This window comes from Palaemon carinicauda, chromosome 32 (genome assembly GCF_036898095.1).
Source record: "Palaemon carinicauda isolate YSFRI2023 chromosome 32, ASM3689809v2, whole genome shotgun sequence".
In the NCBI taxonomy this organism is placed as follows: Eukaryota; Metazoa; Arthropoda; class Malacostraca; order Decapoda; family Palaemonidae; genus Palaemon; species Palaemon carinicauda.
The window spans coordinates 31891311-31906623 of record NC_090756.1 but is presented as its reverse complement, the minus strand read 5'-3'; positions in this window follow the sequence as shown (position 1 = coordinate 31906623).

Genomic DNA, 15313 nt, shown 5'->3' with positions numbered 1-15313 from the left:
GAAAATTTTGTTGGGATTGCAAGTGATGTATGTGGCAAGAAGGTTGTTGGAGGCAGCATGAGGAAGGGCAGTGAATGGTGGAATGAAGGAGTGAAGGTGAAAGTGGAAGAGAAAAAGAGGGCTTTTGAAGAATGGCTGCAGAGTAATAGTATAGAGAAGTATGAAAAATATAGAGAGAAAAAGGTGGAAGTAAAGCGCAAGGTACGTGAGGCAAAGAGGGCAGCTGACCTGAGGTGGGGTCAGGGATTGGGTCAGTCATATGAAGAGAATAAGAAGAAGTTTTGGAAAGAAGTGAAGAGGGTAAGGAAGGCTGGCGCAAGAATTGAAGAGACAGTGAAAGAGGGAAAGGGAAGGTAGTTAAAAGGAGAGGAGGCAAGGAAAAGGTGGGCGGAATATTTTGAAAGTTTGCTGAATGTTGAGGATAATAGGGAGGCAGATATAATTGCTGTTCCAGGTGTTGAGGTGCCAGTGATGGGAGATGAGAATGAGAGAGAGATAACAATAGATGAAGTGAGGAGAGCACTAGATGAAACGAGAGTAGGAAAAACATCTGGTATGGACGGTGTGAAAGCTGAGATGTTGAAGGAAGGGGGTGTGACTGTACTTGAATGGTTGGTGAGATTGTTTAATATGTGTTTTGTGTTGTCAATGGTACCAGTAGATTGGGTTTGTGAATGTATTGTACCACTATATAAGGGTAAGGGAGATGTGCATGAGTGTTGTAATTCAAGAGGTATTAGTTTGTTGAGTGTAGTTGGAAAAGTATATGGTAGAGTATTGTTTAATAGGATTAAGGATAAAACAGAGAATGCAATCTTGGAAGAACAGGGTGGTTTTAGAAGAGGTAGGGGTTGTATAAATCAGATTTTTACAGTTAGGCAGATATGCAAGAAATGTTTAGCAAAAGGTAAGGAGGTGTATGTTGCGTTTATGGATCTGGAGAAAGCATATGATAGAGTTGATAGGGAAGCAATGTGGAATGTGATGAGGTTATATGGAGTTGGTGGACGGTTGTTGCAAGCCGTGAAAAGTTTATACAAAGGTAGTAAAGTATGTGTTAGAATAGGAAATGAAGTGAGTGATTGGTTTCCGGTGAGAGTGGGGCTGAGACAGGGATGTGTGATGTCGCCGTGGTTGTTTAACTTGTATGTTGATGGAGTGGTGAGAGAGGTGAATGCTCGAGTGCTTGGACGAGGATTAAAACTGGTAGGCGAGAATGACCATGAATGGGAGGTAAATCAGTTGTTGTTTGCGGATGATACTGTAGTGGTAGCAGACACAGAAGAGAAGCTTGACCAACTAGTGATAGAATTTGGAAGGGTGTGTGAGAGAAGGAAGTTGAGAGTTAATGTGGGTAAGAGTAAGGTTATGAGATGTACGAGAAGGGAAGGTGGTGCAAGGTTTAATGTCATGTTGAATGGAGAGTTACTTGAGGAGGTGGATCAGTTTAAGTACTTGGGGTCTATTGTTGCAGCAAATGGTGGAGTGGAAGCAGATGTACGTCAGAGAGTGAATGAAGGTTGCAAAGTGTTGGGGGCAGTTAAGGGAGTAGTAAAAAATAGAGGGTTGGGCATGAATGTAAAGAGAGTTCTATATGAGAAAGTGATTGTACCAACTGTGATGTATGGATCGGAGTCGTGGGGAATGAAAGTGATGGAGAGACATAAATTGAATGTGTTTGAGATGAAGTGTCTAAGGAGTATGGCTGGTGTATCTCGAGTAGATAGGGTTAGGAACGAAGTGGTGAGGGAGAGAACGGGTGTAAGAAATGAGTTAGCGGCTAGAGTGGATATGAATGTGTTGAGGTGGTTTGGCCATGTTGAGAGAATGGAAAATGGTTGTCTGCTAAAGAAGGTGATGAATGCAAGAGTTGATGGGAGAAGTACAAGAGGAAGGCCAAGGTTTGAGTGGATGGATGGTGTGAAGAAAGCTCTGGGTGATAGGAGGATAGATGTGAGAGAGGCAAGAGAGCGTGCTAGAAATAGGAATGAATGGCGAGCGATTGTGACACAGTTCTAGTAGGCCCTGCTGCTTCCTCCAGTGCCTTAGATGACCGTGGAGGTAGCAGCAGTAGGGGAGTCAGCATTATGAAGCTTCATCTGTGGTGGAAATGTGGGAGGTTGGGCTGTGGCACCCTAGCAGTACCAGCTGAACTCGGTTGAGTCCCTGATTAGGCTGAAGGAACATAGAGAGTAGAGGTCCCCTTTCTGTTTTGTTTCATTGTCGGTGTCGGCTATCCCCCAAAATTGTTGGAAGTGCCCTGGTATATATATATATATATATATATATATATATATATATATATATATATATATATATATATATATATATATATATATATATATATATATATATATATATATATATATATATATATATATGTAATAGTTAATATTACATGTTTAAAAAACATGACGTAATATGTCATTCTGGATGAAGATGCTAGCCGTGGGACTTGCTGTAGTCATTCAAATCATAAACAGGACGCACAATGCAGCCTCAACAATGTAACATTTTCCTTAAACGTCAACACCAATGCATCAGCGTGTGAAAGTTTGTGACGTCACCGGATGCAGGTGTCTTCCGAGATTGTGACAAGACTGCTATGTCAACTAAGCCTACGATATCTGTGATATCGATAATTTAGTCAGTTCATATCTATACTTCTCCAGAATTGGTCATCTGACCAAACCAGCTCCCTCCAGTGATGGAGATGTTTAACTCTGTAGTTTTTAACAAATAAATACTTTTAAAGCTAATAAGATGTACTTCGTTATCCAGCTATACACATCTTAAACAACACATACTCAATGTGTGTTTATAAAAGTAGCACACTAATAAATGGTGACAGAGGTTAAACTCTAAGAATTAGAGAAAGATCTTCAAGACTTCAAAATAAAAGCTGTAAAACCAGAGAAAGATCTTCTAGACTTCAAAATAAAAGCTGTAAAACCAGAGAAAGATCTTCAAGAACTCAACATTATCTACATGAATCTACAATTTTGACTAAGTAATATAGTCCATCGAAATAGTTAACATTAATGAATGTTATGAATACAAACTGATGAACTGGATCTTCAATCAACATCCTAGGAAACCCAAGGACTGATGTTAAACGTTTGCAAAACATACCCAGGAAGCACTACATTCAACAAGAAACTCGAACGATATATCGCTAACAAAACATCAAGAGAGAGAGAGAGGATGTGTCGACATCACACAGACCCATATATAAGCTAAGTACAAATTTTGGAATTCGTTTCAGTTTAGGCAGTGAAATGTAGTTATCACGAGTCGTTAGTCGATTATTACTGGGGTGAGTGAATTGCTAATCTTTTGTTTCCGATCAATAAAGGAAACTGTGTTCAACTCCGAATTCTCCTCTAGAATTTTTCTCTCTTTGTGCTAATTCCTTTTTCTTTCAGAAATTTTCGGGAAATGTTTTAGGATTAGTAACATTGTTTGGGGAATTTTTATTATACATATGCGTTTACGCAGTGGACGCCTGTACTCATATAGATATTTTGATAGAATTGCAAGGGATCGAAGAGATAGGAAAAGAAATACAGCAGTCATGACTCCCCTTGTGAGCCCTACCCCTGGACCTATTGGCGTAGGCCAGACTAATCCTCCTCCAATTGTGACGCTTGTAAATGCCAGGTCAGCAATCCTTCCTTTTCAGGGTCGGGTCAACGGGTTCTTGCCACAAAATGTGGAGTCATGGATTTCATCCGTCCATGCTCATTTAAATGTCCAAATTTTATATTTTATAAGAACTCGAATAAATAAATGAACGAATGAATTGATAAATATGTGATTTTATGTTAATGTGTTTATCTATATATATATATATATATATATATATATATATATATATATATATATATATATATATATATATATATATATATATATATATATATATATATATATATATATATATATATATATATATATATATATATATATATATATATATATATATATATATATATATATATATATATATATATATATATATATACAAGCCAAAGATCCTGTCTCATAAGTCTTATTTTTCAATTCATCAGATAGCACCTCTGCAGCTTTTAATGTTGATCCAAGCAAACTCTCTGTAGTCAAATGAAAATGTCTTCTATGCAACTCATCCAATGAGGCAGAAAACCTTGAAATGGCAGTTCTTAAGCTAGTGACATCATTCTCTTGAAGAAAAATTGCTTGCATACTCACTTCTACAACTACGTTGGTTGATGTAATAAAAACGTCTTCTTGTCTTTCAACTATAGTGCCATATTTTAAATTTATACTTCTAGTTTTAGAGCTCATCCCACACGAGAAAAATGTCTGAGCGAACAATATCACTCCCAACAACAAAAAATTCATCTTGGAAACCTGTAACGAGAAAAATATATGTAATTACTCTTGTATTAAAAAGAAAACTTTTAATCTCATAAAATAAAAAAAAAATTTTCCCTCACTTCTTTTCCTCTCTTTTCTTTTTAATTTCTTATGTGAGCCAATGGTACTATTCTCTCATCCGTGGGTTGGGATATGTTTTGAACTCTAAACCTATTGGCCGTTAATGTTTCCAAAATGTTAAATGGGCCTTCAAACTTAGGTGTTAGTTTATAATTGAGGCCTTTTCGTACATTGATTTGAATATATACGTTATCACCCATGGTATATGTTTTAGTTGGTTTCGCTGTTTTATCATGATTCCTTTTCATTATGATTTGTGATTCTTCTAAATTCTTTCGAAGGATATCATATCGACTTTTGCTTGCATTTATACTTTCTTTTGAAGGATTTGATAGATTAGTTGTAGGCGTTAATACATGGAAAGGCGTTCTAACTGGGGTACCATACAATGCTTCATGCGGTGACATTTTAATTGATATATGATATGAATGATTCAGAGTACTCAGTGCTGCCGGTATTGCAATATCCCAGTTGGGGTCTGATCCCCCTAGTGTTACTCCTAACATATTTAATGTCTTCCTATTTGCTCTTTCCACTAGCCCATTCGACTCTGGGTGATATATCATTGTATTTATTTTCTTTATGCTGAAGAATTCACACAATGAGCTAAGAAAGTGATTATTAAATTCACCACCCGAGTCTGATATTATCATGTGTGGAATTCCATGTTTACAAATGTAACACTCGTAAAACTTCCTGGCGCATTCAATCGCAGTTTTAGTTTTAAGCGCTATTAGTTCTGTATATCGAGTTAAAGCATCTATAATTACATAGAGGTGCTTATTTCCTCTGTCTGACTCGTAAAATCCTGTTAACAAATCTAAATATATTCTTTCAAAGGGTTGATTGGGCACAGGATAAGCTCCTAGGCTAACAGGTGTTTTCGTATGCCCTTTGTTTTCCTGACATGTGCGACAATTAGCTATGTGTCTTTTTATATCTGTAAGCATCGTATGCCAATAAAAAACAATGATTTGGCTTTCTGTGACATTAATGAGAACCCCGGGTGTCCATGTAATGGATTTGAATGCAACCAATTCAGGACAGTGGAAATAAGTGAGATTGGTACTACTACCTGGTCATTAGTTACATGTGGTGTATTGCGGGTTTTCCTTGTCACAGTCCTACACAGAATATTATCTTTGATTATATAATTCTGCTGCTTATACATTATATATTCCTTTTCCTTATGATTGCCTTTCAAAGCATTTATAATTGTTTTTATTTTCTGATCTTTTCTTTGCTTAGTCTGTAACAATTCAGCGCTCCAGCCTAAATCTTCTTGTTCAGATATTGTTTTTTCAATAGGCAGGGATGTTGATATATCTATTAATTCAGCTAAAGGCTCCGTACAAGATGACACGGGGTTGCGTGTTAATGCATCCGCAATGATATTTGCTTTCCCAGGTAAATACCCGATTCTTGCGCCAAAATCTTGAATGATCAAATGCCACCGAGTTCGTTTAGGGCTGTGGTTGAAGCCTTTAAAGAACTCGGTTAGTGGTTTATGGTCAGTAAGAACCATAACGGGATAACCGTAAATTATGAGCTTAAAATGCACTAGTGAATTAACAATAGGTAGCCCTTCCTTGTCTATTACTGCATACTTACTTTCGGAAGTTCTCAATTTTCGATAATAGAAAGCTATCGGGAAAAATTGTTTATCATATTGCTGAAGCATTACCCCTCCTACTCCTAAGTCTGAGGCGTCTGTTGCAATGAAGAATTCCTTACCGAAGTCAGGAAATTTTAAGATAGGAGCACTACGCAGTTCATCTTTCAAAGTATTAAACGCCTGTTGATGTTGCTCAGACCATATGAAATCTATGCCCTTCTTCGTAAGATCAGTTAAAGGAGCGGCTATTATTGAATAGTTGCGTATAAAACGCCTGTAATATCCACTACAACCCAGAAATTGCTATATTCCCTTGACATTAGTAGGTATGGGAAAATTACGTATAGCCGACACCTTATCATGGACTACTTTAAGACCTTGGCTTGACACCATGAAACCCAAATATATTAATTCTGTTTTGAAAAATTCACACTTACTAATCTTTACCCTTAAGTTATGTTGTCTTAATCTCTGTAGTACTAGTTCTAACTTACGTAGATGTTCTTCTAAGGTGTTGGAAAAGATTACGAGATCATCCATATAGGCATGCAATATATCCCCAAACAATTCTCCAAACGCTATGTTAATCATTCTTGTAAATGTTATAGGAGCACAACGTACACCAAAAGTCATCCGTAAAAATTCATAATGTCCCCTGGCTGTGCTGAAGGCTGTGTATGGGATACTATCTTCTTCTAATGATATCTGGTGAAAGCCTTTAAGTAAGTCCAAACTGGTAAAATATTTATTCTGACCTAACAAAGACAAAATATCGTCAGTACATGGCACTGGGAATCGATCAGGGATCGTTTCCTCGTTTAGACGACGAAAGTCGACGCAGATACGCCATGTTCGATCTTTTTTCGGTACAACTATTAAAGTAAAATTATAAGGGCTGTTTGATTTCCTAATGACTCCTTCTTCTAGCATTTTACCTACTTCATCATTTATTTCATTCTGGAATTTCATAGGCAGTCTGTACGAGGGTACATAGATAATTTTCTGCTTGTCCTTTAACCTTATTTTATGCTCGATCACATCTGTTTTTCCTAAGGATCCATCCGTAGTAGAAAAAACATCATGATATTTTGTTAAAAGTTCAAAAATTTTCTGCTGAATCTCTTCGTCTTGAATGTCTTTATTGATTTTATTTTTAATATATCGCAAAAGGGATTCATCCGCAACTGATTGAGAGTGATTGATTTCAGCAACGATAAGAATACGATGTTTATAAACTTCTACATCCAAGATATGTTGATTTTTGTGAATTACTGAAGTGTTATTTAAATGATTACAGACTTCAATATTACATTGTTGATGTGAGCCTACTGTATAAATAGCTTGTGTGACAGACAATCCGTTAGATTTCAAAGTATCGGAAAGGATTAGTATTTCAGATCATGGTAATGTTTTCTTTATTTGCACTATTAAATTTCAAGGTACGTTTGGTTCGATAGATTGCGTGTAAGATGATATTACGGGTGAACGAGAATTCTGCTGGGTCGCGTATATCATTTCTTTATTAGTGACACAAGTTATTGGTTCTTCAACGTATCTTACGGTTACATTTGTCGTCTCCTTTTTATCCAAAACTGATTTTAAGGTATTAGAAGACTTATAGAATTTCCCTTTGATATACACGCCGTGCTTGGCAGGGGCTAAGATAATGTTTTGATTTCACATAGATGGGTATCCTATAATTACAGATGGATACATATTAATGTTTTTTACAACAACAAATGTATCGGCAAACGTGTGTTTACCGACTTTGAACTGAACATGAGTTATGACTATGACATTTAATTCATTATTTCCTATACCCGAAATTCTAATTCCGGATTTTTCAATTGGAAAGTTCGAAAACAACAAATGATGTGTCTTCAAATCCATGATATTACGTGGACTACCAGAGTCAAAAAATAACGTAAAGGATTTGTGTTCTAAATTTACAGCATATAAGGTTGGCCGTAACTCATTTTGGCTTATTATTGTATGAATTCGTTGCAAATCTACGGGAGCATGCACTGTTTTACTTAATTGGGCCGTTTGTTTCATAGGAAAATCTATTGTCTCACAATTATCTGATAAAACATTAAATTGATTATTCAGTACCATTAATGTTGATATGAATGACCTTGACCCAACATCACTCTCTTCCCCTCTAGAGTTAACTATGCGGTATTTGCTTTGCTCTGCACATTCTGAAAATTAGTCTGACCTTGCGAGGTCTGGTTTGACGACCCAGGCTCAGCGATATTCGAAGAAGTGTTTGTTTGTTTTGGCCTCTGAACTGCATTGACATTTGGTTGTTTTTTCTTATTGTTAAAATGAGGATTTTTTTTTTATTTCCATATGGAACTGACTGTGGAATTGACTGTGTATTTCTGGGATTCTGTTGTGTCTTACGCGATTAACATTGGCTATATGAATGTGTTGCACTGTTGTGAATCGAGCAGAATTTCGCTCTGCAGTCTGTGCTTAAGTGACCTTGATGTTTGCAATTATAACACGTCATTCCCGCTACTTGACTGCTAACTACGTTCACTGTTTGTGGCTTTGTTTCATTCTTTGCAAAAACTTGAGTTAACACGGGATCGAGATCTGGACACTGGGACATGTGTTTCTTTATCTGTTTATTGACATCTAATTCCGTACTTGCAGGCGTTAACTTCTTATCAAAACACCGCACTAAAGCTTCAGGCAACATAAGTGTCATGCAAGTTAAATACATTAATCGTAAAAAATCTTTCACGGAGATGTTATCACTAGTAACCCAAGTGGAATGACCTAAAATGTCCTGATATTCATTAAGCCTATCAGCTATGAGAGCTGCTCTCTCAATATCATTAAGCTGATTCACAGTGGCTTGATTAAGTGTATTTCATAACGTTAATACTACATCCAAGGCTTCCTCACCCCCATAGACCGCGCATAACATAACTTTGAAATCATCCCAGGTAACTGCTTCTTGAAATGAAACACCTCTTAAATACGCACTCACATCCCCCTTAGAAAAATCTATAAAACTTTTAGCTTCTTGTAATTGTTACAGAGGTTAAGGCACTCTCCCAAGACTAGAAAACAATGGTTTCATTTCGGTGTGTCCTTCTATCCTAGTTAGTAGAGCTGCTTGCCATACATAGCTAAGGACTCTCTTCTACCCTTACGAAGAGAAAAGTAGCCACTGAACAATTAGAGTTCAGTAGTTAAACCATTGAACGAAGAAGAATTGTTTGGTAATCTCAGTGTTGAAAGGTGTATAAGGACAGATGAGAATGTGGAAAGAATAGACCACACTATTCGTTGAATGTGTAGGCAAAGGAAAAAATAGCCGTACTAGATATAGGGATCCAATGTATTATTGTCTAGCCAGTCAAAGGAACCAATAACTCTTGCGGTAAAGTAAGAAATCAACACGTAAAATTGACAAACTTTTGAAACCCTTATTTTTCAACATGATTTAAACGGGTGCAACAATGAAGGAATAGATATAAAAGTAATGATGATGATTTGTGAAAAAAAATATGTAGGATACTTACACAAATCGAACTAAGAAGCAGTTAAGAACAATGTTGTTAACACAAGGAAAGTTTTGAAAATTAAGTTATTTCAATAACATTTAGTTATTATATGCAGATCATGATTTATATATATATATATATATATATATATATATATATATATATATATATATATATATATATATATATGTGTGTGTGTGTGTGTGTGTGTTTGTGTGTGTATATATATATATATATATATATATATATATATATATATATATATATATATATATATATATATATATATATATATATATATATATATATATATATATATATATATATATATATATATATATATATATATATTATTATTACTATTATTATTACTATTATTATTAAGCTGTCTATGAACATTTTCAGTTCTTTATGAATGCGGTTATTGATCATAACTTTAATGAAGTAGTTACCCATCAAATCTTAACGCAGCCGTATTAAAGAACTTACTCTTTAAATCTGTTTTCTATTCTACAAGCCCCGCCCAAATCTGCACTCCTGTTTGGGGAAAAAAAATTCGCTTCCCGGAATCCATTGAAAGAAGATAAACTTTTTTTTAACATCATTAATAGATAACCATTTTTATACTTTACAGTGATGAATAAGTTCAAATACTCATATTACTCACTGTGATTACAGTTCTCCCTTTTCCCAGCAAATATTTCTGAGCCACTTTTTTCTTGAAATTTTTCGAGCCATCAACAACCAGGAAAAATATTATTTATATTTTTTGTAGGTTCGCTCCAATTTGATAACTAACTGTTATCTGTTTTGGTTGAAATATAATTGAATGAACAGAATCTGCCATTCCAGTTTACAGTCGCTTTTTCATGCAATATATTTCATTAAAAATTTTGTTTATGGGAATCACTTCTCTGTGAACAAAAATATATCCATTATTTTATGATAACTTCTATCCATCTATCTGTCTATCTATCTATCTACACATAACTATCTATCTATCTATCTATCTATCTATTTATCTATCTATCTGTCTATCTATCTATCTACACATATAACTATCTATACATATATCTATCAACACATCTATCTATCTATCTATCTAAATATCTATCTATCTATCTATCTGTCTGTCTATTTACCTACACGTCTAAATATCCATCTATCTATTTCTCTATCTACACATCTATCTGTCTATCTATACATGTATCTACCTGTCTATCTGTCTACCTATCTATCTATCACTACATTTACTCAATAACAAATAATTCATCAATATATGTAGTGAATAAATATAAATTTAACATTTATTGGTATATGGCCTCTCCTGATAATTGCCAGATAGCTTCATAAAGCTCAATTATTTAGTTTTGGGAATCATCATTCCACGTCAATTCAATTCTCAAGAGTCAGTTTATCGGTTAATCCTTAATAAATGTCAAAATCCGTGACAGGTATTATTATAAATAGCTGTCTGTTGTCATTTTAACAATGCATTCATATTTCATGATTTCTGAGGATACTTTACTATGAATCCCTTTCTGAGAGGGGATATCTTAACGTGGTGAAAGGGTTTGTATATCGCCATGATCAGTAAAACTGTACTAGTCAGGGCCACCCATAATAGGTTAGCTTGCATTGAGTGATCAGACTAAAGTCTCCCACCGTCAACTATCCGTACTGGGCAGCGTGGTGATGAGAACCGGCTAAACCCATGATAGGAATAACCTATCGGAAGCTTTTGTCCTTCAATGGACGAGAAACGGTTGCATTTGTTTCTGTTGTTGCGTGTATATATATATATATATATATATATATATATATATATATATATATATATATATATATATATATATATATATATATATATATATATATATATATATATATATATATATATATAGTTAGATAGATAGATAGATAGATATTTAGATAGACATTTTTGTGGTTGTGTGAAAACTGTTTCTTACTATTAGACACATGTAATCCCAAGAAACATCGTTTTTTTTATAGAATTTCATAGACAAATATCAATACTAGGGCGTCATCATAACAAAACATCAAGCTCTCTTTAGGCAATAATTGTAAAAAAGAAAATACATATTCTATATTCATAAAACATTTATATATATCCTGGAATCGAGTTTTATTGAATTATCAAGAATTGTTTTATAGGAATTATATTTTGTTGCTGAAAAGCCTCTTTTATATGAGAGATTATTTTTTTGTTTGAAATATGAAAATATCAACATTTGTTAAATTTAGTAAAGTTGCATCCGCAGACAATGCCTAGTTTGACAACTATGACAATTACTGGCAACTATTTAACTCAATAAATTTATTAGTATTATTGATAAAATGAGGGGCAAAGAGTAATCAACGCAATGGGACAAACTCGGCTCTTATACGACTGGCAAATAGGTTATTTTCACCGACAACGATGTTGGGAGGAGGTTATTTTTTCATCCCTATATGTACGTTTGTCTTTTTGCGAACAATTTCCTGGCCACAATTTTACTCACAGACAAGAGAAACTTTCAGGGATTAATTTTTAATTTAAAACGTGGAATTGATTCAATTTTATAAGTCCTAGGTCAAAGGTCAAGGTCAAGATCGAGCAAAACGTCGACCAAATTAACCCGAACCTTAACCCAAAGTTCGTACATGGTTGTCACACAGACTTTAAATACTCCTACGGTCTAAACTGATTCTGGGAAAGGCAAGTTGCTTTCGAAGAAATAAGCTTCCGTGGCTGAGGTCTGCGCTCTTAAAGTTTTTCTCTAGTTAGTAAAAAGGAATGGAATTAAAATTAAGTAATACTGTTAAACTTTCGTTTTCCTTTTTTTCTGAAGAAGCCGTCATTTTGTAAATTTATTTAATCTGAACATAAAACAATAACGATTTTATATTCATTATTAAAGTTAAGAACTTAATGACAACATTTAAAAGGAAATTATTATTATTAATAATAATAATAATAATAATAATAATAATAATAATAATAATAATAATAATAATAATAATAATAATAATAATAATAATAATAAAAGTGGAAGAATTGTGTCCAGAGATCCACACCAGACGTACTATGCCTGTGGACTACATTTATATCGTACCTTAATATACCATTGGACCATCGGTTTTTTTTTTATATTTTATGCAATTTAATACCTGATTTTTATAATATTGTATAAGCGCGAAAAGTGCAAGAGTTGTACCAAGATTCGATTTAGAAATTAATATAACATTTGTGTATTTTATTGATGTTTCTCTAATAATAATAATAATAATTTGTACGGATGTTTTCGTCATATTATGACAACTTTAGTTTTGTTTTAAATTTCCATTGATAGTTTCAATGTTGCAATTGAAACTTCGAGTTCATGCAACATTCAAAAGTATTTCGTCACCAGAATACTTCAGATCCCCGAATCAAAAACTTCTGTCCAAAGAGGGTGTAAGTGTTCTTATATATATTTTACAGTTTCTCTTCCGTTCAAATTCATTTTTCATATGAAATATGAAAAGACTATCGATTTTTTTAAGTATTTATAAAAGTTTTGTCTTACCTTTTAACTCTTCCTCTCAGTGTCTGTGGATTTCCGTTGGTAAATCTTTAGTCGTGTGTTATCTTTTTTCTATGATACATCAAAACCACAGGTTCCTACCTAACCTAACATTAGAAGCTGTGTCATTACTCTTTGGCAAGGATTCTCATTATTACCGTACATCTCTCTCTCTCTCTCTCTCTCTCTCTCTCTCTCTCTCTCTCTCTCTCTCTCTCTCTCTCTCACTTTCATTTTCTTTCCATATTTTGCTGTTTTAAAAAGAGGCAACTTTGTAGATATGAACTTTCGTTTAGCTGAGGTTCGAAAATAACACCCAAAAAATTGTTTGTTCCAATGCTTTGTGTTTCTTTTTATTTATCCATGAAAAATTCAAAGTACAAAATAACTCTAAAATCCTTCTAAGTACCTGAGACATCTTTTAGTCTTCTGTGATGTCACATTTTACTCTTTTTTGCGGGACTGGGGTTTAATCTGTGCTCTTTAAGAATCTTCTGCTTTTAAAATACTCTGTAAAATATCTGCTAAGTCAGGGAACAGTGCAATGTCTGACAGACCAACCCTATATGTACAAGATCAGTTGTTTCCATACCACTTTCAACCCAACTTGTGACCATGTAACGCCAAGGAATGGCTACTGATGACTCACCAGGTAGATCTATGTATATGCCCCAAACGCCTAACCTCTAACTCATAGGGACAGTTGTGAATTTTATTAAAAGATTTTTAATTTGATATACTAAGGTTGTAGCTTAGCTTGTAATAATAATAATAATAATAATAATAATAATAATAATAATAATAATAATAATAATAATAATAATAATAATAATAATAATAATAATAATAATAATACCACTATTTTCCTTTTTTATTATTGTCGGTTTTTTGCGAATCAATTTCTTACTTCAGTCTATAGGCAAATATTCGGATCCAAGTCAAGGGATCATAAAATTCTGTCTACTATGTATCAATATATTCTTTAAGGCTTTAATTTCTGGCGTCACAAAACTCACAGGTCACGCAACGTAATAAAATATGAGTTCCGCATATACTATATTCCTATGTTGCCATAACTATAAAATATAGATTTGTGATTCGCAACCTTTCTACTACCATGTCTAGGAGACATGGAGGAGATAGCATATTCGTACAAGATAAATAGTATCTTCAAACAGTAAAAGATATATAGGTTACTTTAACATGATAAATAGGATACTTATACAAGTGCAAAAGATAAAAAAGATAAAGATTAAATAAAAGTAGATGACTGGAATCAATTAACAAATAGGAAAACATAAACAATACTGATGGACAAAACTTTAAACAAAGCTGTATTATTTTGACCTCTAATACAAGAAATGAGTAAACTCAAATGCTCCTCCTATATTTTCTATAAGAGATTCCCTACTTTTCCCAATTATTCATAACACACATCTAATACTCTGATCATCTTGCGACACTTCATTTTTTTCTGAAAGAAACTTTAGTGTTTATTCTGTTTTATTGTTTCCAAGCAGTATACATAAATGATCTTTATCATTAGAAAGACAAAATATTTCTATTATAATTTGAACATAAATAACACAATAAAAATCTTTGATACAATATTTGGAAGACCTGACGTTGGATAAAGTAACGTGTTGAGTTCTACTGCTTGAGGTTACACTCGAGTACACCTTCGTATCTTCATTTCTTTGCTCTGCTTTTTTTTCTTTGAGTTTTTAGAGTTTACATATGAAAGATTTATTTTGATGTTATTGACCTTAAAGTATTTTATTTTAATTACTCATCGTTTCTTTTGTAATTTATCTGTTTCCTGTCATCACTGGGCTATTTTTCGTTCTTGGAGCCCTTGGGCTTATAGCATCCTGCTTTTCCAACTGGGGTTGTAGCTTTGCTAGTGGTAATAGTAATTGTTATTAAATACTAAATTTTTTACTTAGAAATTGATATAATATGATAAAATCTATTGTAATTTTCCTAGCATTTGATTGTAATAACCAGACACTTCAAATTTATTTTCTATGAAATTTATTCCATAAAATATGTTATTTGCATTTTTGGTGGCACACTGTTGCACGGACAGAAACACAACCATACAAGGACTTCCTATCATCGATGCATTACGC